The sequence below is a fragment of the Rhinolophus sinicus genome, chromosome 17 (assembly GCF_057876585.1).
Source record: "Rhinolophus sinicus isolate RSI-liver-muscle chromosome 17, RSI-T2T, whole genome shotgun sequence".
NCBI classification, from domain to species: Eukaryota; Metazoa; Chordata; class Mammalia; order Chiroptera; family Rhinolophidae; genus Rhinolophus; species Rhinolophus sinicus.
Window position 1 is genome coordinate 63,321,043 of NC_142517.1, and position 27,305 is coordinate 63,348,347.

Below are 27,305 nucleotides of genomic sequence, written 5' to 3' on the forward strand. Positions count from 1 at the left end.
TATTTATTTTCTACGAAAAATTATTTAAATTTCCACAATTACTTAAGATTAAGGAGGAAAACATAATTTATTTTGAAAAATTCAGAATGATGTTTCAGATCAGAATATTTTTCAAAAGGAAATGGGATATGGATAAAATTTTATGTAAGACAAAATTTTATTCCCACTTCAAAATTTTTATAACTAGGCCCTTTAAACTAGTAAAAGGTCTATATGTGAACATTTTCATCCATGTATTTATTTTTAAATCATCTCCCAATTGAACCCAGAAATGAGAAGAATGAATAAAAACAGATAACGAAAGACTGAGTCATATTAGGAACGGCAAGAAACAGATTATGGAAGAAAAACTGAGGGGCAGAAAATATCCTTGTAGGCACACATTATTTAAAGAAGCTTTTGAGGGGGGTATTTATTCTACAATCTGTATTCCCAGTTGAATGATAATTACATCTAAAATTTCAAAACTGAAAATAGTGTAATCCTCTTCTGAACCCGGAAACTGAAATGAAACCAGATTCTTAAAAATATGGTACCACATACTAACGAGGGATGGCATTACTGGATTGCCTGGGCTCCCATTACCAACTCCTTGTGTAACGTTGAATGAGCTATTTCACCTCTGCTTCCTCATCTATAAACATAAGGAATTGCATGATGATAATTAGAATTTCTTCTACCTAAAACTACAGATCATGCGGCTTCTTTTGATTTGTGAGAGTTTTCCAATGTATTGGAAAAGAGTAACAATGTTATGTTAATGCTTCATTACTGGATGAAAAATGGATCATCCAGATGTTCCTGAAGGGTTGGTATTCTGTAGACAAAGAGCCAATTGGGCTTTTTCATTTAGAAGTTATTATGTAGACACCCCAAGGACAGAAAAGGGCCATCACAGGTCATCCTATATGCATCAGTTATACTTGGGATCAAACTGTTTGGCTCCTGTCTTTTTACTCCGTGCATTAACTCATTTTTCCCAGCCAGGTCAGGTTTCAACCAGTCAAAAGAGTCTTGTTAGAAAGCAATTTTTAGTTTTATCTTCTGTAGACCACTGACATTTTTGAGAATGGAAGCAATTCACTTACATAAATACTGTTTGAAATAGATAAAAGATAAATTTTGGTCATGGTATTGAAAGAACAACAAAGTTTAGTGGTTTTTCTTGTATTAAGGAATAAATGGAGAACTTGAATCTAGTTTAAATGTGTTTGATTTGGAAAACTATAATGTTCTGTTCTTTATTGAGTGTATTTCCCAAAATTGAATAGTTATGACAAGAAAATAAGTAAAATTTTCAAAACAGTGTGCAAGTGGTGATTTATAAAAAAGACTCACTGAAGATGGTGACTTCCTTTTCTTCTTTTTTATCCTTTCCTCCTCCTTTTTTCTTTTTTCTATCTACTTTCAGCCATGTCTTCCTGACAAAGTCCCCAGACTGTGTAAAACTTGGGTACTCTGTGATGGACAGGCTGAGGAAAGATGGCAGCTATTAAAGAGAGAAAGTCTAGTAGCTCAGTCACCAGAAGGAAAAGATAAGGGCTGACAATACATGATGGGATTTCTTTTTGGTACAGCCACTATAGAAGCCAGTATGGAAATTCCTCAAAAACATTAAGAGTAGAATTACCATATGACCCAGCAATCACTCTTCTGGGTATCTACCCCACAAATCTGAAAACATTTATCCATCAAGATACATGTACCCCCATGTTCATTGCAGTCTTATTCACAGTGGACAAGACATGGAAACAACCAAAGTGTCCTTCAATAGATGATTAAATAAAGAAGATGTGATATATATATATATATATATATATATATATATATATATATATATATATAGTGATACTGCCATTTGTGACAACATGGATGGATCTTGAGATTATCACGCTAAGCAAAATAAGTCAGACAGAAAAGGCAAGAACTATATGACTTCACTTATATGAGTGAAATAAAACTGAAAACAACAAACAAACAAGACTAACAAAAACTCATAGATAGACACAGACAACAGTTTAGTTGTTACCAGAGGGTAAGGGGGGAGGGGAGGAGCTAGAAGAGGGTAAAGGGGGTCAAATATACGGTGATGGAAGGAGAACTGACTCTGGGTGGTGAACACACAATGCAATATATAGATGATGTATTATAGAACTGTACATTTGAAACCTATATAATTTTACTAACCAACGTCACCCCAATAAATTTAATAAAAATAAATAAATAAAAATAAAAAGTTAAAAACAAAGGCTCTTACCACAAAAGAAAGATTTCTATTTTTAAAAAAAAAATATTTCTTGCTTTCCTTCCTTTAAAAAAAAAATACTTTCTTTGATTCTCACTCTTTTCATTTGGGTCTAGCCACTCAAATTACTGCTCCTTGTTCCTCTGTTAAATTTTCAAGATACCAACCAAAAAAGATGGAAGCAGGGAGAAAAGAGAGTAACCGTTTGATAGTTGGGGAAATAGAGAATCCTTAGCGTTAAGGAGAACTGTCTTTTTAAAAATTAATACATAATATATACCTATAGAAAAGTACAAATGTCATAAGTATACAGCTTGATGGATTTTCACCAACTGAATACAGCCACTTAACTAATATTCAGATCAATAAACAGAAAGTTAGCACCTTCCAGAAACCCTACACCCCAATGCCTCCTTTTAGTCCCTACTTTCCTCTTCCAGGGTGACTACTACTATTCTAATTGCTAACAGCATACATTTTCCTGTATTCATATTTTATATCACTTGATTCATATCATACATACTTTTTGTGTCTGTTTTCCTTTGCTTAATTAATATTACATTTGTGAAGTTTTTTTCATATCGTTGTATAGTTTTAGACCTGAATTCTCCATGGCAAGATAGTATTCCATTTGTGTGAATATATCACAATTTATTTTTGTTTCTATTTTTATTGTACATTTGGGTAGTTTCCAGTTTGAGCCTCTAATAAATAATGCTTCTCTATGTATTCGAGTACATGCTTTCTGGTGAGTATATGTATGCCTTTCTATTGGGTATATCCGGGGAGTGGAATTGCTGAGTCATATGGGAGGCACATATTTGGCTTTAGTTCTATGAAACACTTTTGGAGTTCTAATGGTTTCACACTCCAGGGAAAGAACTTTTGTGTTTCACACAAACAATGACTTTCCTCTTCCTCCCTTCTTTTAGTTACACTTACCCACATTCATATATGTGGTATTCTTTTACATGAAATTTATATACTTTTCCCAGGTTTAAAAAAGTTGAATAGTCTAAGCCTAATAAAGCCTTCTTCTAAGAAGAGAGCCTGAAAATGTTGTATAAAATCCTTTACTAGGCTCTTGTTTTCCCTTCTCACAACAATGACAGAAAATTGTTTTAATTTTCTTCAGTATTCTATTCAATGAGTTCTAACCATATATTTAACATTTCTAAAATCATGCAGAGTTCCATTCCCTAATCATACCAGGCTATATTTCTCTCCATTCACCTTTTAATTCACCTAAAGACCTCCTTACGCCTGTTTTTTGGTTTTTTAAAACTGTACTGAAAGAAAAATAAGTGATCATCTTTCCAGTCATATAGAGGAGCTACGGCAAATAATTTAAGGACAGAGAAAAAACAATAATCTTTCAAGTGACAAACTAAGAGACTATGAATGCCTTACACTGGCTTTTTAAACCATTTGAGCAATGAGGCATCATTAATCCTTTGTATGTTAATCCAGTAATTGATTATGTTTGACGGACTTAGGAGGGATTTCAGCAAAAACTAGGTCAAGGGAGTAACTGTGCTTGATTGCTAATTAGCCTTGCAGTCTATTTGGGTATTCTGGAATTATAGAACTCCATGGGAGTCTACAGTCTATTTCAACTCAACATTCAGTCTATTTCAACTCAAAGTTTTGGGCCCCCACTGTCACAGAGAAGTCTTAAAACACACTTTTGGTTGAGTTAATGCTGGCGTACTTGTCTCCTACCAAAGTTAGATCCAATTCAAGCCTCCAGTCACCAGGTATTCATTGAATGCCTACAACATAGCATGCTGATATATATTTACTTAAATCAGCATGCTGCTGATTCAATTTTGGACTATCCAGACCCAGTTTCTATGTCCTTGTAGCCTAGTGAATAGATAAAAATAAACAAATAAATAAACAAATAAATAAATAAGAGATGAATAAATATATACCGGTAAGCACTTGTAATTAGGCTAAGAAAAAAATAAACAGAATGAACTATTTAAGCATAATGGCAGAAGAAGGAGGAAACTTCTTAGATAGGACCTCAGGGTCTCTGGGAGGTGATGTTTAAGCTAAGATATAAACGATGAGAAGGAACCAGCCAGGTAAAGAACAGTGGGAGGAAGTGCACATACAAAGTAGAAGGAACAACGTATGGAAAAAGGCCAGTGCAGTTGGGGAATAGTGTATTCCCTCTAAATTTATTCTGAATCTATAATACAAAATTTAGAATTTTCAACTCTTTTAAACAGTAGTAAGGACAGTCAGTTTGTTATAAGTAAATATTGTACAAAGCTGAGAGGTGGTCCTGACTGCTTAATGCTAAATACATGTTTGGTAGCAGGTCTGTAGATTGGAACTGGAAAATGCGGATAGGGACAAGGAGTCCAAATGAAGTGGCCGAAAATAATCATTTCTATGGCATACTCAAGCAGTTGACTAAGGCATAGTGTGAACACAGCCAAGGTCCAAAGTACTTGTCAGGAGCCAGAGCTGCAGGCAAGGGGAGCAAAGTCAAGTAATATTGGCAAGGTCAGCATTCTAAAACATCTGAAAGATTGCTGTCAAGTCAACAGTTTCCTGGCTCCTTGCCTCCTGAGAGGAAGCAAAATGATTAGTTGGATAGGTTGGAGGAGGCAAGGGACCAGAAGTAGGAAGTCAGTCAGAATACACAGGAAATGAGAGAGTCATAAGAAGGGGTATCAAATATTGGGAAGCAACCAAGGAGGAAGGTCTCAACACCAGAGAAACAGGGAGAAACCAACAGATAGCAGGTGTGGGGGATAAAGAAGAAAGTAGGATTTTTTTTAAATTTATTGGGGTGACAATTGTTAGTAAAATTACATAGATTTCAGGTATATAATTCTGTATTACATCATCTATAAATCCCATTGTGTGTTCACCACCCAGAGTCAGTTCTTCCATCACCATATATTTAATCCCCCTTACCCTCATCTCCCACCCCTCACCCGCCTTACCCTCTGGTAACCACTAAACTATTATCTTTGTCTATGAGTTTTTGTTTCTCATTTGTTTGTCTTGTTCTTTTGTTGTTTTTGGTTTATATACCACATATCAGTGAAATCATATGGTTCTCTGCTTTTTCTGTCTGACTTATTTCGCTTAGCATCATACTCTCAAGATCCATCCATGTTGTCACAAATGTTCCTATATCACCTTTTCTTACCACCGAATAGTATTCCATTGTGTATATATACCACAACTTTATCCATTCATCTATCGAAAGATATTTTGGTTGTTTCCATGTCTTGGCCACCATAAACAAAGCTTCAATGAACATTGGAGCACACGTGTCTTTATGTATAAATGGTTTCAGATTTTTTGGGTAGATACCCAGGAGAGGTATTGCTGGGTCATATGGTAACTCTATTCGTAATTTTTTGAGGAACCTCCACACTGCCTTCCATAACGGCTGCACCAGTCTGCATTCCCACCAACAGTGTATGAGGGTTTCTTTTTCTCCACAGCCTCTCCAACACTTGTTATTATTTGTCTTGTTGATGATAGCGATTCTAACTGGGGTGAGGTGGTATCTCATTGTGGTTTTTATTTGCATTTCTCTGATGATTAGTGATGTTGAGCATTTTTTCATATGTCTATTTGCCATTTGTATGTCCTCTTTGGAGAAATGTCTCTTCAGGTCCTCTGCCCATTTCTCAATTGGGTTGTTTGTTTTTTTGTTGTTGAGTTTCATGAGTTCCTTGTATATTTTGAATATTAGCCCCTTATCGGAGGCACTGTTGGCAAAAATCTTCTCCCATTCAGTTGGTTGCCTCTTTATTTTGTCGACGGTTTCTTTTGTTGTGCAGAAGCTTTTAAGTTTCATATAGTCCCATTTGTTTATTTTAGCTTTTACTTCCATTGCCTTTGGAGTCAAATTCATAAAATGCTCTTTGAACCCAAGGCCCATAAGTTTAGTACCTATGTTTTCTTCTAAGCAGTTTATTGTGTCAGATCTTATGCTTATGTCTTTGATCCATTTTGAATTAATTTTGGTACATGGTGACAGATAGCAGTCCAGTTTCATTCTTTTGCACGTGGCTATCCAATTCTCCCAGCACCATTTATTGAAGAGGCTGTCTTTCCTCCATTGTATGTTTTTTAGCTTCTTTGTCAAAAACTATCTGTCCATGTTTATGTGGTTTTATTTCTGGGTTCTCAATTCTATTCCATTGGTCTATGTGTCTGTTTTTCTGCCAATACCATGCTGTTTTGATTATTGTAGCCCTGTAATACAAGCTAAAGTCAGGGATCGTGATACCTCCAGTATTGTTCTTTTTTCTTAAGATTGCTTTGGCTATTCGGGGTCTTTTATGGTTCCAAACAAATCTGATGATTTTTTGTTCAATTTCTTTAAAAAATGCCATTGGGATTTTGATGGGGATTGCATTAAATCTTTATATTGTTTTGGGTAACATGGCCATTTTAACTATGTTGATTCTTCCAATCCATGAGCACGGAATGTCTTTCCATTTCTTTATGTCTTCTTCAATTTCTTTCAAAAATGTCTTACAGTTTTCAGCATATAGGTCCTTTGCATCCTTGGTTAAGTTTATTCTTAGGTATTTTATTCTTTTTGCTGCACTTGCAAAAGGAATTGTTTTTTTGTGGTTTTTTTTTCCTGAGATTTAATTGTTAGTATATAGGAATGCAATGGACTTTTGTACGTTGATTTTGTAGCTGGCAACTTTACTGTATTCGTTGATTGTTTCTAATACTTTTTTGGTGGAGTCTTTAGGGTTTTCTATATATAGCATCATGTCATCTGCAAAGAGTGATAATTTAACTTCTTCATTCCCAATTTGGATGCCTTTTATTTCTTTCTCTTGCCTGATTGCTGTGGCAAGGACTTCCAACACTATGTTGAAAAGCAGAGGTGATAGGGGACAGCCCTGTCGTGTTCCTCAACGTAGAGCAAAGGGCTTCAGTTTTTCACCATTAATTATGAGATTAGCTGAGGGCTTATCATATATGGCCTTTATTATGTTAAGGTATTTTCCTTCTATACCTATTTTATTAAGTGTTTTAATCATAAATGGATGTTGTATCTTGTCAAATGCTTTTTCTGCATTAATTGACATAATCATATGATTTTTGTCCTTTATTTTGTTTATGTGATGTATCACATTGATGGATTTGCGTATGTTGAACCATCCTTGTGCCCCAGGGAAGAACCCCACTTGGTCGTGATGAATAATCTTTTTAATGCATTGTTGTATTTGATTTGCTAGAATTTTGTTTAGGATTTTTGCATCTGTATTCATCAGAGATATTGGTCTGCAGTTCTCTTTTTTTGTGTTGTTCTTACCAGGTTTTGGTATCAGGGTAATGTTGGCCTCATAAAATGAGTTACGGAGTACTGTCTCTTCTTCAATTTTTTTAGAAGAGTTTGAGAAGGATTGGTATTAGATCCTCTTTGAAGGTTTGGTAGAATTCACTAGTGAAGCCATCTGGTCCCGGACTTTTGCTTTTGGGAAGGTTTTGGATGACTGATTCAATTTCGTTACTGGTGATCGGTCCGTTTAGATTTTCCAGTTCTTCATGGTTCAGCCTTGGAAGGCTATATGTTTCTAAGAACTTGTCCATTTCCTCTAGGTTATTGAATTTGGTGGCATATAGTCCTTCATAGTATTCTTGGATGATCCTTTGTATTTCTGTGGTGTCCGTGATAACCTCCCCTTTTTCATTTCTGATTTTGTTAATTAGTGTCTTCTCTCTTTTTATATTAGTGAATCTAGCCAAGGGTTTGTCAGTTTTGTTAATCTTTTCAAAGAACCAGATCTTTGTCACATTAATTTTTTCTATTGTCTTTTTGTTCTCTATTTCATTCAGTTCTGCTCTGAGTTTTGTTATTTCCTTTCTTCTGCTGACCTTGGGTTTCACTTGTTCTTCTTTTTCTAGTTCTTTAAGGTGTAACATGAGGTTATTTATTTGGGATTTTTCTTGTTTCTTGAGATAGGCCTGTAGTGATATAAATTTCCCTCTTAAAACTGCTTTCGCTGCATCCCAAAAATTTTGGTAGGATGTATTTTCATTGTCATTTGTTTCTATGTATCTTTTGATCTCTCGTCTAATTTCTTCTTTGACCCAGTCGTTCTTTAAAAGTATGTTGTTTAATCTCCATGTATTTTTTTTTCCCTGCTTTCTTTTTGCAGTTGATATCCAATTTCAAAGCCTTGTGATCAGAGAATATGTTTGGTATGATTTCAACCTTCTTAAATTTGCTGAGGCTGATTTTATGCCCCAATATATGGTCTATCCTTGAGAATGTTCCATGTACACTAGAAAAGAATGTATAGTCTGATGTTTTAGGATGAAATGCTCTATATATGTCAATTATGTCAATTTCATCTAATGTGTCATTTAGGGCTGCTATTTCTTTATTTATTTTCTGTTTGGATGATCTATCCATAGCTGTCAATGATATATTTAAGTCCCCTAGTATAATTGCGTTTTGGTCAATCTCTCCCTTTAGTTCTGTTAGTAGTTGCTTGGTATATTTCAGTGCTCCCTGATTGGGGGCATAAATATTGATGACTGTTATGTCTTCTTGTTGTATAGTCCCCTTCACCATTACGAAATGTCCATCTTTGTCTCTTGTTATCTTTTTCACCCTGAAGTCTCTTTCATCTGATATCATTATGGCTATACCTGATTTTCTCTGGGTACCATTTGCTTGGAGCATCAATTTCCACCCTTTCACTTTGAGTCTATGCTTGTCCTTGTAGCTGAGATGTGTCTCTTGCAGACAGCATATGCTTGGGTTTAGTTTTTTGATCCAATCTGCTACTCTGTGCCTTTTTATTGGTGAGTTCAGTCCATTTACATTTAGGGTGATTATCGATATGTGAGGATTTCCTGTCATTCTACCTTTAGTTTTCTGGTAAGGCTGTGTCTCCATTGTTTCTTTGCCTTTTTGCTGTTGTCTATTATTTCTGTGTGGTGGTATTCTATGATGTTTCCCTCTGTTTCTTCTTTTATTACAGTATATATTTCAGTTCTGGATTTTTTTTTTTGAGTTGTTACCCTTAAGTTTATGTAAAAGAAAGTTTGATATTTAGAGTATTCCATTTTCTTCAGCACGCTTACTTTCTCCATTCCCATATTCTGGTTCAGGCCTTTACTCTCCCCCTTTTTATGTTTCGGTTACCCCACATTGTCCCTGTTGATGGTGGTCGAATAGTCTTCTTTAGTATTTCTTGTAGTGCAGGTCATGTATTAGAAAATTCCCTCAGCTTCTGTATGTCTGGAAAGGGTTTTATTCCTCCGTCATATGTAAAAGGTATCTTTGCTGGATATATTATTCTTGACTCATAATTTCTCTCTTTCAATAGTTTGAATATTTGGTTCCACTCCCTCCTGGCTTGTAGAGTTTCTGCTGAAAAATCTGATGATAATCTAATGGGCTTTCCTTTGTAGGTTACCGTCTTCTTTCCCCTGGCTGCCTTGAGGATTCTTTCTTTGTCGTTGATTTTAGACAGCTTGAATACAATGCACCTTTGAGAAGGCCTGTTGGGATTGAGGTAATTAGGTGTTGTATTTGCTTCTTGGATTCGAGGAACCAGTTCTGTCCACAGTTTGGGAAGTTCTCATCAACAATTTGTTTGAATATATTCTCTGTTCCCTTCTCTCTTTCTTCTCCCTCTGGTATGCCCATTATTCTTATATTGCTCTTTCTGATGGAGTCAGAAAGTTCTTGTAGAGTTCTTTCATTTCCTTTAAGTCTCAAGTCTCTTTCTTCTTCCATCTATGTAATTTCCAGGTTTCTGTTGTCGATGTCACTGATTCTTTCCTCCATCTGGTCAACTCTACTACCTAAGCTGGTTATTTCATTCTTAATTTCTTCTACTGAGTTCTTAATCTCCAGAAATTCTATTTGGTTCTTTTTTAAAATTTCAATCTCTTTCGTAAAATGCTCATGTTGTTCTCTGATTGTGTTTCTAGTTCGTTCATTCAACTGCCTTTCTGTGTTTTCTTGCATTTCATTGAGTTTTTTCAGAACTGCAGTCTTGAATTCTCTGTCATTTAAGTCACATATTTCCACATCTTTAAGTTCCTTTTCTGGAGACTTTGCACTTTCTTTCTGAGCTGTCTTGTTGCCTTGGTTATTCATGGCAATTAATGATTTATTATTTCTCTTCCTAGACATCTACAGGAGTGGCTTCTGCAACAGGTTGAAAGGAAGAGGTTTTTCTTTTGTTTTCTAGTATGTGTTGGTAGAATGTTTTATTTTCTCTCTGACTACAGCCTTTTTTTTCTGTCTCACACGGTAGTGTTATGTTTTCTCTGCACTATTCCAGCTTCTCACATAATGGGGGGATTCCCTGGGAGACAGGCTTCTCCTCTGTTAATAGTTCGCCTGGGTCACAGGGCGCAGTGTCCGTGTGGGTATGCAGAAAGCTTTTGAAGTTTCAAAGCTCTTCCTGCACCAGATTCAGAGCCCATATGTTTCAGCAGTTCTTTTTACTCCTGTAGGGATCCGCCCAGATAGGTGGGGCCAGGGGCGGGGTGAGTTGTGAGAGGTGGCCTAGAGCAATTGCAGTGACCACCACCACAGCTGGTCCTGCTTCCACAGCTCCCTCCCCTTTGCCGGAACTAGTTGGGCTGCGAATCTGTGTCTGTGGTCCACAGTTCTCAAAACAGCAAATATTCTGTTCTTTTGATCTGACACTGCTACTGTTCTGCTTCTAGCACCAGGCAGGAGGGGGTGGGGAGAGCTCTAGGAGGGGAGGGAGGGGGAGGCTAGTCTCAGTGCCTAAGGCTTCCGTTCTCTGCTCCACAGTGAGGTCTTAAACCACCGTTTTCAGCCTTCTTCCCGCAGTCTTTTCTCTGAGGTCTCTGTCGTGAGCGTTGGGTCCAGCCGTGTTATATGCTGCCCCCTCAGCCCTGTGGGCCATAAACGGAGCCCTAGCAGTCCGAGTTCTTCCCTCTCCTGCAGCTGCAGTAGTTCCGGGATGCAGCGAGCTCGGAGCACTGAGCTAGGTCTGCGTCCTGCGCCCGCGCGGCTCCATCTTCGCACTTCTTCCTTCCCTCCTCCCTGCTCACGCGATTCGCCCACCTTTAGGTGAATTCAGTAGGGGGCCTCTTCGTCTTGCCTGTCTGCTGTGCAGGGAGTCCTTTGTGGAGTTATTGTTGTTCGATTAGTTGTAAATTCCAGGGGAGCTTTACAGAGGCTCACCTCACGCCGCCATTTTGATGATGTCCCAGAAAGTAGGATTTTGATAACAGAGGAAAGAGATTTTAGACATCCATTTTATCATCTCTGAAGAAGGTAGTGGCAGTTGCAAAACAGGGATCAGGATTTTAAGAACTTCAGTCTCTAGAACTTCCTTATGTTTACAACTTTTATTATAAACCATAGTAAAAACAGTGTTTTGCCAAAACAATTAGAAGGAACACCCTTAAAACAAATATGGCCTGTGGACCTCAAGAGGCTGAGACTGGGATGCTGAAGAGTCTGTATCTCACCCTGTAGCCAAGCAAGGAGGAAAACGGATCTCCATAGGTGGCAATAGCTGCAGAAAGCAGCAGAAGAACACAGAAAGGTGCTTTGGAAACCTTGGGGCAAGAAAAGGGTCCTTGTGAGTTTCCCTGTAATTTGGTGACCAGTCATGAGGATGATTCCACTTGGACTCATGTTGAATCCCCTGAGCAGCCCAATTGGAAGTTCAGGGATCCAGGAATGTGGGTGAAAGGAGGCCTAATTGGGCCAGGCAGATGCAGTGGTGACTACCATCTTGTCTTTAGATGAGGTGGCTTACCTAGACCTGAGCTAGTGTAGACCCCCAAGAAGAAAGTTTTCAGAACCTTGCTACTTTAGGGTGTGATCCATGGACCAGTAGCACTGGCTTCACCTGGGATACCATCAGAAATTCAGAATCTCAGGCCCGAGTCCTGACCTACTAAATTAGAATCTGCATGACCTCCAGGTGATTCCAATGTACGAATAATTTAAGGTTTGAAAAGCACTAGTTGAGTACATCTCTGGAGTATCCAAAAGAGCATTACAGATTATATAAAGAGAAAATAGGAGGAAGGGGCTAATCTGTGGATATGGAGGTAGATGATGTGCTACAGTTTGAACCAAAGCTAGACTTGGGAAAAATCTAAGAGTAGAGAGCCAGCATTACTACAGGTGGCAGGATGGCACCTCTTGGTGAGAGAACAGAATTCTTTCTGTGGCCAGCAAAGCAAATAAGAGGGGGAAAAAGAAAATCAGTCAGTTCTAAAGACCCTCTGAGGATTACATCCCAAAGGCAATGTTTAGGCCTAGAGGTAGATGATTGGGAGATTACCTAGCCATGAAGAGCTAGAGATTACACTGATGAGGGGCTGTTACCAAACAAAGAGGAAGAGAGAGATAGAGAGTCCAAAGAAGGCAAATGGCAGCATTCCATCAAAGGAAGCTAGCCCAACTCATACCAAAAGATTTCTAAGTATGCAGAACAAAGAGATCTGCTTGCTTGTCTTTGTTCCTCTGAACAGCAGTCCTGTGGAATATTCCCATGAAGCTAGGCAACATTTCATAAAAGCAAATTATGATGAAATCTTCCAGAAATCAGAGTGGTCCAGTATGGACAGCTGACTTCTCCCTGCTCGACCAGTCTCATGTCCTACTAGGCATCACTCCATACTTTATATAATAGCAATACTGAAATAGATTTAGATCCAGAATTTTCCATGTATCCTAGTGTGTAAAAGAGATGCCATATGGTAGCTGAGAGAAGACATGTGACACTTCTAAGGAGTCCTAAACTATTTCGGAGGCTTTTGAAAGGGCTGGATTTTCTGCTGAGCTGGTTGGAGACAGAACTAGAGACAGTTTAGTTTCATGACAAATTTTGTATCCTGAATTTTACCCTTAAGCAAAGATAACTAAGTAATCTGGGTTTCACTGGTAATTATTGTACTTTTGTAACTGTTTGAATGACTACTAAGAGGTCAGCTTTTCATCTTTGTGTCTACGGCACTCAGCATTGTTCGTGATGCAGAGAAGTTACTCAGTTCATATCACTTGGAAAAATGAGTAAATGAAAGAATTGCCTTATCTCAGAAACTTGTACAACTTCCCTATAATAGGCAGGGGTCAGCCTTCAATTTGTTCCAAGCCAGCAAACAAAACAAATAGTAAATCATTCCTGAAGTAGAGAATCTATCAGCTTGAGAGGAAGGAAGATTAAAAAATCAGCCCTGACTTCTCCTCATTAGTCCCAAATTTCCAGTTACTGCCAGACGTAGCTATTTTAATGACACCAAAACTTAAAAGGTCCAAAACTGTCCCCTTCAAAATATTACATCTTCTTGATGTATGACATATTATCCTTAATGACAGATGTATCCTCAATTTCCCCTTACTCACAATCTCAAATTTACTTTTCTTTGTTCCATGTATACATTCTGCTACAAAGTTCTGTGGTTTATTTTACTGAATGTCTTTCATATTCTTGTACAGGCCCTAATCACCTCACCTTCGTATCATCACAGTACCTCCTGGCTGGACTTTCTTCTTCTGCTCTCCAGTTCTTCCTGGCATAGCTTTCAAAAATTTTTTGATCTTGTCATTCTCTTGCTTAAGAACAACAAATTTCTTCCAGTTGCCTATTGACTTAAATATAAAAAGGTAGATAGATGTGTATATATTATTTCCTCATCTGTTAGTATTCTTTATATGGCATAAGTCAAGTTGATATTCTTACTATCTTCCCCTAAACTCTTGATCATTCTCATTTTTGTTGATTTTTTTGTGATTTTTCTCTTTGACTGTGTAGCTCTCAGCAACTCCCAAAAAACTCATGGCTAATTATTCAATTAAAATCAGATTCAAGTTTCACTTGCTACCTTCCTTGGTTAACCTAGGCCACACCTTTGGTTAAGATGATCACCTCGATTTTCATTCCCATGTATAATACTATCATATAAATACATAAATATTATATATATAATTATTTTTACATATTAATATTATTTATTTTATCTTCTAAACTAATGTATATAAAATTAAGGGACTTTATTACTTTAATGTTTCATCAGTGCAGAGTAGAACTAGATTAGTTTTAATGAGTTTAGAATAAATGAATAATTTTGTTTGAAATATTAATACTGCCACTTATTTTTCTTCATGAATACATTATTTAATTCACTCATTTATAGACTCACTCATTTACTGACCAACTACTTGTTGAATACCTTTTGTTCTGAGCCTTGGTGATCCCAAGATGAATAAGACAGAGTCACTACTCTCAAGGAGCTTACAGACCAGCAAGGGAGACCGAGAATAAATGAGATAATTGCAGTTATATCAGACACCTGGAATTGTGATCTGCTTTTTTTAGGACTTTCCCTTTCACAGAAGGCAGTTTTACCCTCCTCTTTCTTAACCAAGATGATTGATCCATCAGTAAGCAAATGACTCAGGAATATTTTACAATTTAATTGAAGCAATGATTCATCAAACAAGTGGGAAAAGATTCTATTCACTTCAGTTGGTGTTTTATTTGGTGCCCAGCAAGACGACAGCAATTAGACTGAGTAACTCACCAATAATGGTATTGGTCTTAAAGAAAAAAAAGACTAGAAGAACCTCTGGGACCTGAACAAGATTTACTCTCCATTGTTCTCAAAGACAAGAGCTCTGAATAAAAGAGCCCAAACTGAACTATTCTATACTGGACAGGCAGGGGACTTCTCAATAGCCTACTTATTGAGATGACCCAGATATATAATTTAACTTGGGATACCTAGGAATCATTTTTATTTTCAATAAATTCTGTCTTTTCCTCTTCCCTGGGGTCCTGTGGTAAGTGGCTCCGATCTTATTTTCAGTTATTGACTTCCTCATAATCTCACAGTCTTTGTTCCTTCGCTTTTATGTTCTTCAGTGGAACCTGGTTTCTCTTGGTTCCCTGCTGGAACATTTATTTTAGTAGCATCATGGTTGATGGCATTCTGATCCTGCAGGTTCAGAAACACATCTATTTGGTAAGATGAAGTGAAATAAAAAACCTTGATAGTGACCTTGATAAATGAGAAATAGAACAACAAAACGGAGTTCAATAAAGAAAATTCAAGGTAATTGATTTATAGGCAGAAGAACAAAAATGTAAATATAAGGTAGGGAGCAATACTGTGCAACTGTGCAGAGCTTTGCAGCTAATACAATGGTTTGATGAAGGGAATAAGAAGAGACGAATTGCATTCAAACTTCTTAGAGTGTACTTGAAAAATTTTAAGAGATCAGTGCTCATCAGTTGTCCTCCATGGAAAAGGCATTGGAATGCAAAGAAAATTAGCTTAGAATAAAGAATACTTTGGGTTGTATATCATAAGGAATTCTTTACTATCAAAGGGATGAAATACTGAAATGGGCTCCTAAGGGTGATTGCAGAATCTCTAGTACCTATATAAATATTTATTGCTATATATACGTAACTGCCATAAATAAATAAGTATTTATTGCGATCTTTGGGGAATCATCATACAGAGAACAGAAATCTCCATGAGGATTTAGTTCTTTGCCTACTTTAAGAAAGGTAGTTGAGCAATGTTTCAGCTTTCTCCCTGGCTCCCGAATACTTTCAAAAAACATGATTCAGGAGAACTCAGGATTCTCGAAAGTGAATTGTTTAGAGTTATATTTATATGTTGAATTGGTCCCATGCTATACCATTATTTTCAGAAACAAAACAAAACAAGAAAACCCAAGAGTTTCCTGTATTTTACATAGGCCTTCTCCTCATTTTAAGTTTGACTCTCCAAAGTTTGTTGACTCTGAGAATAGCTGTGGTTTGGAGAAATGGTTCCTATTTTATACTTGCATTACCCCCATGTACCGTTTGTGACAGCTAATAATTTCTGTCATTAAGTTCAGAATGAAGATTAAAGATAGAATTTACTCTAATTAGCATAATAACTAAATCAAAATGGCCTGTCTTATAGTTTCTAAAACATGCCCTATCCCAGAACTTAAATTTCATTTCCTCCCTGCCCCTCCCAAATTGTATCTTAATTATAGGCTTAGGTATCCCGAGTTCTAGAAGTGTGAAGCCTATGATTGCATTCCTCTACCCAGAGACCACAGGGAGAAGACTTTTGAAAAATACCAGTAGAAAGACGTTCAGCAAAATGAGAGATGATTTACCTAGCAAGGCAAGACTGACAATTAGTCTAATAACAAAACCCCCATTTCAGGTTCTGGATATCAGCTGCCCAATAGAAATATAATGTGAACTACATGTATACTTTTAAATTTTCTGGTAACCACATTAAAAAAGTAAAAATAAGCAAGTTAAATGTATTTTGGAAATTTCAGGTGTACAAAACAATGTAATAGTTAGACATTTACACCCCTCACAAAATGATAACCCCCTCACCTACTACCCCTCTGACATTGTATGTAGCTGCTACAATTCCATTGACTCTATTCCCTATGCTGCACGCCACATCCCATGAGTCTATATATACACATTTAATTATACTTGACATTCAATATTATTTTACTTCAGCTTCAGATGTGTAGTGCAGTGGTCAGGCATCTACACAGTCTATGAAGTGATCTTCCTAGTAAGTCCAGTGCCCATCTGGCACCCTTCATAATCTTTACAACATTATTGATTAGAAAGCACAAATTAGCAGTCACAATATTGTCACGGGGATGTGAAATACAGTTTGAGGAATGTAATCAATAAAGTTAAATGTATTTTTAAAATATATTTTATTTAACTCAACATACATGTGTTATCATTTCAACATGCAATCAATGTAAAAACATTAATGGGATATTTTATATTCTTTGAAATCTGGTTTGTATTCTGTATATTACAGATTATCTCAATTTGGACTAGCCACATTTCAAGAGCTCATTAGCCATATAGGTCTAGTGGTTTACTATGTTGGACAGAGAAGTTCTACGTATCTAACTTGAACTGCAAGAAAAGGAAAGAACAAAGCAAGGAAAGGTTGTGCTATCTCTGTGGTGTTTCCTCCAGGACTTCTCTAATTCTTCTCCCTTTACCACACAGGAAAAAATACACAAGAGAGTATTGGACAGGGCGTTGACAAGTCTTTGCTTAAATGGTACTATCTCAGTCCCATCTGACCACTCTATAAAATGTGTAACTCTTCCCTATTCCATACTCCCGATTCCGCCTTACATTATGCTCTTTATACCATAGGTCTACAACCTTTTAACATACTGGATTACTGATTATTGCGTTGTTTATTGTCCCCTATGGCATGTAAGAGAAGTGGGCAGGAATATGTGTCTGTTTAGGTCACTAAGGTAACCCAAGTAACTGGACCAGTCCCTCACGCATAGTAGGTCCTCTAACAATAGCTGATGAATGTCAGAGAAAGAAGTCGAACTTTAAAGCTTGGAAATTTACATTGGGGAACATTGGAGCCCAGAGAAGTAAACTGACTTACTTAGGTCAAACACACTGGTCAATGATGGAGCCAGGCCTAACACCTAATTTCTGAACCACTCATCTGAACCTTTTTATACCACTCCATGTGTAAAAAGAAAGAAAGGCAAAAACATAATTCAGTTATTATGTAAGAAATACAAATTATAGTATTGATAGTGCAATAAATACAGAAACTGCCAAAAAATGTATACACATTTTAAGAAAGGAATAAACTATATTAAAATTGTAATACTCAATATGTACCGATAACAAAAGATGAATACAAGTCATGCATATACATTTTTTCAAACCCCTGGTATGTGTTAGATTATGAGCTCCTAGAGGACAGAGACTGTTAATTTAGCTTGGAAACTTCCTCCCTATCCCCCATAATACAAAAGAATATTTTACACACTGTAGGTGCTTAATTGATAAAAGAATGAGTAGTCAATGGTATCTGGTTTGTGGTATAATATGTGGTTTTCTTTTATTGGGAAGACAGTGGAAAGAAGTTGCTGTGTTCACCACAGATTGAGCCATATTTTACAGATTAATTTGATTAGACATGTTAAAATGTCATTTGCCATAGCTGGGTTACAGGTTTCATCATGGCTTTTAATGAGAGTGTTTGGAATGACATATCTTCTGCTGCTATTAAGTTACTAGCCTCTGGAACTGAAACACTAAAATCTAAGAAAATAGAAGATTTGTCCAGAGGCAGATTTTGACAACTATCTAGTTTCAAATTTTCCGTAAAGATCTGTCAGGGCCATGAGTGTTGCTAGTTTGAATCAAATTTGATGTTTATTCTGAGAATCTGGCTTTTCAAACTGAAATCATTGTAGTAATGACTAATTAATGAGGCTGACTAACTGAGCAACAAAAACTGCCCATTCGATTTACCTGTAATAAAACTTAGCTGTCACCATGATTATATTATATTAATGAGTTTTTTATGTAATAAAATATAAACTCTCTTTTAATAATGTTCACAACATCATTAATCTTTTGATATCCCTGGGAGAATGGAAAAAGAAATTGTTATTATACCTTCCTTCACTGGAGAAGGAAACAGAGCTAGAGAAATAACATCTGTTGGTCATTCAGCAAGCTAACAGCCAGATCACAAATCCAGACCTCTGCATTCTGAGGACCCCTAAGAAAGACTTTGAATAAGATTCTAGCAATCTTTGATATCCATTTGAACTAAAGATCATGTATGTCCTCATTTAAAACCAACACTAGCCAGAACCCTGAGAAGTGCTATTTGCACAGGAAATCTAAAATAGAAAGTTTACAGAAACATACTATTGGCATCCTAGTAGCTTGCTCAGCTTGAACGTATGCTATCTTATTCTTTTTTAGAATTAAAAAAAAAAAAAACCACAAACAAACAAACAAAAGAAAACAGTGCCGGAACTTTGGGTGCAGCTTAAAGTACAAACCTAGAACAATTAGGAGCAATGCCCCTATGACTGAATTTGAATTTGAGAGTTTCAGTAACTTCGGGATAAACTGTGGTCATCCTACTATCATTATGCATTTTAAGTTTCTTTTAAGGAACTACAGATACGAGGTAGAAAAGCTATTAAAATTTGAGGGCCTGCTCGGTGGCTCAGGCAGTTAGAGCTCCATGCTCCTAACTCCGAAGGCTGCTGGTTCGATTCCCACATGGGCCAGTGGGCTCTCAACCACAAGGTTGCCAGTTCAATTCCTCGAGTCCCACAAGGGATGGTGGGCTCCACCCCCTGCAACTAAGATTAAACATGGCACCTTGAGCTGAGCTGCCTCCCGGATGGCTCAGTTGGTTGGAGCACGTCCTCTCAACCACAAGTTTGCCAGTTCAATTCCTCGACTCCCGCAAGGAATGGTGGGCAGCGCCCCCTGCAACTAGCAACGGCAACTGGACCTGGAGCTGAGCTGAGCCCTCCACAACTAAGAAAAAAAAAAAAAGAAAGAAAAGAAAAAATAAATTGAAGCATATTTTACAGAGTAATTTGACTAGACATGTTAAACTGTCATTTGCCATAGCTGGGTTACAGGTTAAGGGAGATAGTCTTCCCTTAACTATCCAGCTCGTCCAGCTTCAGGGATGAGCGCTATCCTGGGCTGGTAGTATTTTATTGTCAGGCAGGTGCTACACAAATGTAATTTGAGTTTCAATCTATGGATTCCATTCTATCTGATTTCGAAACAAGCAGTTGTGGCTAAAGAAAGAAAGCACTATATTGAGGATCAGAAGAAAGGTATAAATCTAGCTCAATCACCTACAGTACAACCTCAGGAAAATCACTCAATTTCTTCTGAGCCTTGGATGTTTTTCATTCAATAAAAAAAACAGAAGGGAGAAAATTCTAGATGAAGGGAAACCTTCTGAACAGAGACCTGGAGGCGAAGGTGACAGAAGACTCGGGCTTGACTAGGGCAGAAACTACATATTGGGGGTGGGGGTGTAAGAGGTGGCATGGTTAGAGTTAGATAAATAGGGCCAGAATAAGGACATGGGCTTAATTCAATGGGACACTGGCAACCGAAGTAACATGACACAAGGGTGTGTAAAGGCTTGGCCAAGGGTGGAAGCAAAAGCAAAGTGCCTGGAGTTGGGAAGCCCCGCCCCCCTCCCTCCAGAAGTGAGCTGCAGTAATTTGTATGTGAGGTGAGGAGATCTGAAGTAGCAATGGAGTAGAGGGAATAGAGGGAAGAAAAACGTAATGCAGACAAGGAGCTCTCAAAGGAGAGAGGCACGCATGGTGAACTTCAGCAGCTCCCCTCTCTGATCAGAGTGTAGTCTTCATGGTTGGAGAGTCAGGCCTCAAGTGACAGTGCCCCAGGGCTCCCAACGATCATCTTCCACAAAACTCCTTACCAACTATAGAACAGAACCAAATATTAACAGCTTTGTTGGTGGGTTGAATTTCTGAGAGGCAGATTAATTGATCATTCAGGCATGAACTGGAAGTGATATAAAATACCACCCAGAGATCTGGCTCCTTTTTTTTAAGCCAGAGTTTGTAAGAGCCTACCATTACTCTTCTCCTAGCCAGTTAAAATCAACCTTGGGACCAAAAAGTGTGGGTCAAAGTGTTCTTGCTTGGGTTGAGTCCATGGGCAGTTAGCATCAACTGGAACAAAGACGTCCACTTTGGAGTATCCCCCACCTTCGTGGCCACTTGACCTCAGCTCTGTATACCCGGACAGCTCTCTAATCAAGCATCCCTGACATGAGGCCCCTTAAATTCCATAGTACCCATGGTACCCATAGAGGCAGACACTACGAGAAAATCATCTGTTTGTTAGTATATGTTGATCCAGGTACAATGTCATCCACATTTAAAAAAAAAGAAGATTCTAAAAAAAAAAAAAAAAAAAAAAAAAAAAAAAAAAAAAAGTAAGTCAAGGAATAGCTAGGAATGTGTAGAGAAAAAAATTTGTAAGGCTAAAAAGTGATACAAACTGTTACTAAGATGCCACAAAGCATTTAAATCTTCATCTGTCTTTATAAGCTCTTTCCACTTTACAGCAGAAAAGACAATTAGATGTGTAGGCTACTCAATCCTAATTTCTGTATTCAAGAAATTACTGGTTCCAAAAAAGTAGAGTTTTTCTACCTTCCTACAGCAATCCAGCATGAGCTCAAATGTATGTCTGTTAAGGCTAGGGGGAGAAAAAGGGAGGGAGAATATGATTACTGCCAGAACAAGCTCAACAGACAGGAACAGAAAAGAATTTTACTGGCAGAAATTAGAAATTGTTCTTTCTCACTCCACCAACACATAAGTAATAAACGCAGACCTACCTTCTGCTGCTTTTATAAGCTGTGTTACAAAAATGATGCCTCAAGGGATACAAGAAGAATCTGCCACTCAGTAAAACTGTACTGCCCCACCTAGCACACCTGAAACTGTGTTAAAATATTTAATTTTTGCTCACAATATTCTTAATATAGACCCAATAGTCTAAGTTAGTTCACACATGAGGCTAAAACTTTTTGGCCATATGCCTTTGCAAACCTTCCAGAACAGATTGAAAAGTAGATGACGCAATCTTTAGGATTAATAAAAACTGTCTCTCACACACACACACATGTTTCAAGCATGAGACATCTAATGTTTCAAAGTGTATTAGACATGTGTAATGAGATGGTAAAATGAGACTGTCTGCCTTTGGACAAAGCCCCTAGGATAACGAACACCAACCATTCCCATATTTCAAAGTGAGGTGCTAGATCCCTCAAGCAGGACTTGCTGTTTTATAACCAATAGTTGATCACCCATTTCATGCCTAGACAAATAAGGTTGGCGATGCTTAAAGAGTTTTTCGTGTGCTTGCTTCAGCAGCACATATACTAAAAAACTGGAATGATATGGAGAAGATTAGCATGGCCCCTGAGCAAGGATGACACACAAATTCGTGAAACATTCCATTAAAAAAAGAAAGAAGGAAGGAAGGAAGGAAGGAAGGAAGGGAGGGAGGGAGGGAGGGAGGGAGGGAGGGAGGGAGGGAGGGAGGGAGGGAGGAAGGAAGGAAGGAAGGAAGGAAGGAAGGAAGGAAGGAAGGGAGAAATTAAAAAAGAAAGAAGGGCCAGCCCCATGGCTCAGGTGGTTGGAGCGCCATGCTCCTAACCCCGAGGTTGCCAGTTCAATTCCCACATGGGCCAGTGAGCTGCACCCTCTACAGCTAAGATTGTGAACAACAGCTCTCCTTGGAGCTGGGCTGCGGTGGGCTGCTGTGAGTGGCCAGCAGCCAGCGTGAGTGGCCGATCAGCGAGAGTGACCGACTGGCAACCGACTGCCTCAGCCCGGGGAGCACATGGCTCATAATACCAGCCTGGGCCAGGGAGTTGTGTCCTACACAACTAGACCGAGAAACAACGGCTAGAACCAGAGTTGGGGGAGGAGGCAGAAGTAAGGGGGGGAAAAAGAGTTTTTGGAGGTTGAAAAAAGGATTTCTCCTAGAGGGAGTTGTGGAAGTAGGATGGCATCCTCCTCCCCCATTCCCCGTGTCCCCCCCCGCCCCCCCGGGCCTACCTTGCACCAACCTGGAGCTCTGTATTGCACTTCAAGCCCAATGAGAGGGGTGTCAAGAAAAACATTGGAGTTCAGTATGTTTCCAGGTTAACCGTGAGAAATCTAAAGGGCTAGAGACTGCCTGAAGTAACCTGAGGTAGCAGAATAGAGCACTGCAGCTCATAGGTAACTACAGCTCCACTGACAATAGAGCCGAGGTGCTTGTTGCATTAAGTCAGTTGTAGACAACACAGGTGAGGGGGTACTGACTTGGAACTGGTTGGAATAGTGTCCAGGAGGGCTATCTGTGAGGGACAAGACAACCTTCAGCAGAAAGAGGCCCAGGAGTATCACTGGGTAGCAAAGGTACGGAGAGGTGCAGGTGCAGTGAAGGGTTGTCAGGAGCCAGGGCATGGGGCTGTTACAGTTGAGTACCCATCACAGAGATCTCTAAGGAGGCCATGAAAGCACCACTAGACAGTTTGCTTGCAACTCCGCCTCAGCCAGAGGAAATTAAGACCACTACAGTGGTGCTGTCCTATACCTCTCCTGCCTCCTCGCATTTAAGTATTAAAGGAGTCAGAGTGAGTGCTACAGAAGAAAAGGAAACAACTCACACCCACTTGCACAGTGAGCTTCCAGTTGAAGCAGCTCCAAGTTACAGGGAAAACGGTTAACTTTGAATGAAGTTCAAAATATTTACTGTTACACTGGACTAGACATATTAATTACTGAACTAAGACTGTTTTAGGAAATCAAATGACCAAAGGAGACAAGATTTCATTATCTAATTGTGAGCACGTAAACTCTGCGGTCTACCCAAGATTTCATCTGGGAGCACGGGAAGATGTAACTGCACAGAGGGCAGGAAGTGAAGGGAAAGTACCAAGTTGTTCTCTGATTGCACCCTACTCTTTCCTAGACGTCCACAGCTCCTGCTGAAAGGACAGACTCTAGAGAGCCATGTTTTGCCCTTTGTGACTCCATTTCACTCCCAATTCCTGTCCATAGTCAATTAGACAAGGGAAGGGTATTTGACCAAAGTAAGCCAAATAATGGCTCAGACAGATCCTGTGACATGCCCTTGAGCAAACAATATAAGGGCAGATTCCTTTGCACAGGAATATAGGGGGGAAAAAAGAATGAATATACTTGATCATGGGAGTTGAAGTTAAATATCATTTGTTCATTCAACAAATATTTAGTGAGGGCACTACCATTGTTATAATAAAGAAAAAGAAATGTAAAGTCTCTGTTATCAAGTTGGTAACATTCTAGTGGGAAAGCAGGCAGAAAACCATTCAGGAAATAAATGAATTAGATAATGACAGATTATTATCTTTGCCATGAAGGAAGTAAATAGAATATTTGAGTAAGGAACGGCAGGGGAAGGGGCCGACTCTAGATAAGGTGGTCTAGGAAGGGCTTGCTAAGGTCTGATATATAAACTAAGACCTGAAAAATTACATAGATTCAGATTTATGAAGTCTGGGAAAGAGTGTTCCAAACATAGAGAAAAACAAATTCAAAGACCCTGAGGAAGGAAATTGCTCGGCATGCTCCCAGAACTGACAGACGGCCAGGGTAACTAGATCAGAGTGAGCAAGAGGGAAAGATGAGCTCAGAGAGGGAGACAGAAGCCAGACCATGCTGAGATTGGGAGGCCACGGTGAGCACAATGTGACCTAATGAGACAGAGTTTAGGCCAGTGTGGACTATGTGAAATATACCTTTAAAAAAGAACAGAGACTGCGCAGTAACTCTGAGCTATCTAGTAAAAATTATAGCTAACAAATATTCAGTTCTTTCACATCTGTCAATGTACTTACTACATTAGTGGTCAGAAAACATTTCCTAAAAATGGCTAGATAATAAATATTTGAGACTTTTTAGACCATACAGTTTTGTCACAACTATTCAACTCTGCTGTTTTAGTGCAAAACCAGCCACAGACAATATGTAAATTAATTAGCATGGCTCTATATCAATAAAACTTTATTTAGGGACACTGAAATTTGAAAATCATATAATTTTCATATGTCAGGAAATATTCGTTTGATTTAAAAAATGTAAAAACCATTCTTAGCTCATGGGCCCTAAAAAACAAAATAGTCAGCATGATTGTTCCACAAGTCATAGTTTGCTAAACACTATTCTACATGCTTTACTTGTGATTAACTCATATAATACTCTCAATAAACCCTATGAGATAGGTACTATTAATATACTTACCTCAGGGACCGGTCCAGTGGCTCAGGTGGTTGGAACACCATGCTCCTAACACCAAGGCCGCTGGTTCGATTCCCACATGGGGCAGTGAGCTGCACCCTCTATAGCTAAGATTGTGAACAACAGCTCTTCCTGGAGCTGGGCTGCGGTGAGCAGCTGGCAGCCAGCAAGGGCCACCATGAGCTGCTGTGAGCGACCCACCAAGGACCAAGACCAGGCTCATAATACCAGTATGGGCCAGGGCACTGTGTCCTACACAACTAGACTGAGAAACAACAGCTTGAACTGGAGTGGGGTGGGGGGAGGTGGAAGAAGAAGGCAAAAAAAAAAAAAAAAAAAAAAAAATACTTCATAGAAGAGGAAAATGAGACAAAAGTTCTCACAACTAGAAATTGGCAGAACCGATATATAAACCAAGCAAATTGGGTTCTAGGTTATATGCTGTTAATTTTTCAGTCCTGCCTTATGCCAATAAGTAATGGAAATTTAACATATTCAAGAGAAGCATTTCTGGAATGGTGTAATAAAAAATGGCAGAGTGAAAATGCATTTCTCCATAAAATCAAAGAGAATACTAGCAAAAATAGTTAAAATCAACTTTTTTGGAACTCTGGAAATTAACCAGTTCCAATGGTATTTTTCACAGAAAGAGAAAAACCAACCTAAAATGTTTCTGGAACCACAAAAGACTCCAAATTGCCAAAGCAATTTTGAGAAAGAGAAACAAAACTGGAGACATCACACTTCCTGATTTTGAACTATATTACAAAGCTATACTAACCAAAACAGTATGGTATTGGCATTTTTATAAAACCACATACACTAATGGAACAGAAGAGGAAACAGAAATAAATCCCTGCATATATGGTCAATTAATTTTCAACAAAGGTGCCAATAATATACAACGGGGGAAAGAATAGTGTTTTTAATAAATGGTATTGGGAAAACTGGATATCCACATGCGAAAAAATCAAACTGGATCCCTATCTTATACCATACACAAAAATATACTAAACATGTTAATAGATGAAAGACTTAAATGTAAGACCTGAGATTTTAAAACTCCATGAAGAAAACATAAGTTGTAAGCTTTCTGACATTGGTCTGAACAATATTTTTTTTGGATTTGACACCAAAAGTAAAGGGAATAAAAACAAAAATAAACAAGTGGGATGACATCAAACTAAAAAGCTCCTGCACAGCACAGGAAACCATCAACAAAATGAAAGGATAATCTGCAGAATGGGTTAAAATATTTGCAAACCACATATCCTATAAGAGTTTAATTTCCAAAATACATAAGAAACTCATACAACTCAATAGCAAAAAACAAGTAAACCAATTAAAAAACGGGCAAAGGACATAAATAGACAAATTTTGAAAGAAGACACTCAGATGGAAAACAGTTACATGAAAAAGATGCTCAAACATAAAACATCAGGGAAATGCAAAATAAAACCACAATGAGATTATCACCTCATGTTAGGATATCTATTACCAAAGGAACAAGAGACATGAAATGCTGGTGAGAATGCAGACAAAAGGGAACCCTTGTATATTGTCCGTGGAAATGTAAAATGGTACAGCCACTATGGAAAACAGTATGGAGGTTCCCCAAGAAATTAAAAATAGAACTACCATATGATCCAGCAATCCCACTTCTGGGTGTATATACAAAGAAAATGAAAACAGGATATCTGCATTTCCATGTTCATTGCAACATTATTCTCAGTTGTCATGATATAGAAACAACCTTCTAAGTGTCCATCAGTGAATGAATGGATAAAGAAAATGTGATACATACACACACACACACAAACACACACAAATGGAATATTATTCAGACTTAAAAAAAAACAAAAAACCCTATTACCTGGAACAACATAGATGAAGCTGGAGGGAATTTTGCTAAGTGAAATAAGTCAGAGAAAGACAAATATCACAATACGTGGAATGTTTAAAAATAAAAAGTCAAACTCATAGAAACAGGCAGTAGAGTGGAGGTTGCCAGAGGCTGGGGAATAGGGAAAATAGGGAGAGGTTGGCAAAAGGCACAAACATTCAGGTATAAGATGAATAAGGTCTGAGGATCTAATATAGAACATGGTGAGTGTAGTTGATAATACTGTATTGTATAATTGAAATTTGCTCATAGTGTTCTCATACACAGACAAAATTAAATATGTGAGGTGATAGATGTGTTAATTAACTTGATTGTGGGAATCCTTTCACAATGTATACGTATATCAAATCATATATACTTTAAATATAATACAATTCTATTTGTCAATTATTCTCCAATAGAACTGAAAGGGGATTAAAAATCACAAATCAGTAATCTAAACTTCCACCTTAAGAAACTAGAAAAACTCAATCTAAAACAAGCAGAGTGAGGAAATAATAAATATTAGAGAAGAA

General features: G+C 38.0%; 1 non-coding gene across 1 annotated transcript; it reads left to right on the top strand.

The window, feature by feature from the left end:
- The first annotated feature begins 21,973 nt into the window (after positions 1–21,973).
- On the top strand, positions 21,974–22,082 carry LOC141568018 (U6 spliceosomal RNA). Its single transcript, XR_012491034.1, has one exon. It is a non-coding gene; the product is annotated as a U6 spliceosomal RNA (small nuclear RNA).
- The last annotated feature ends 5,223 nt before the right edge of the window (positions 22,083–27,305 follow it).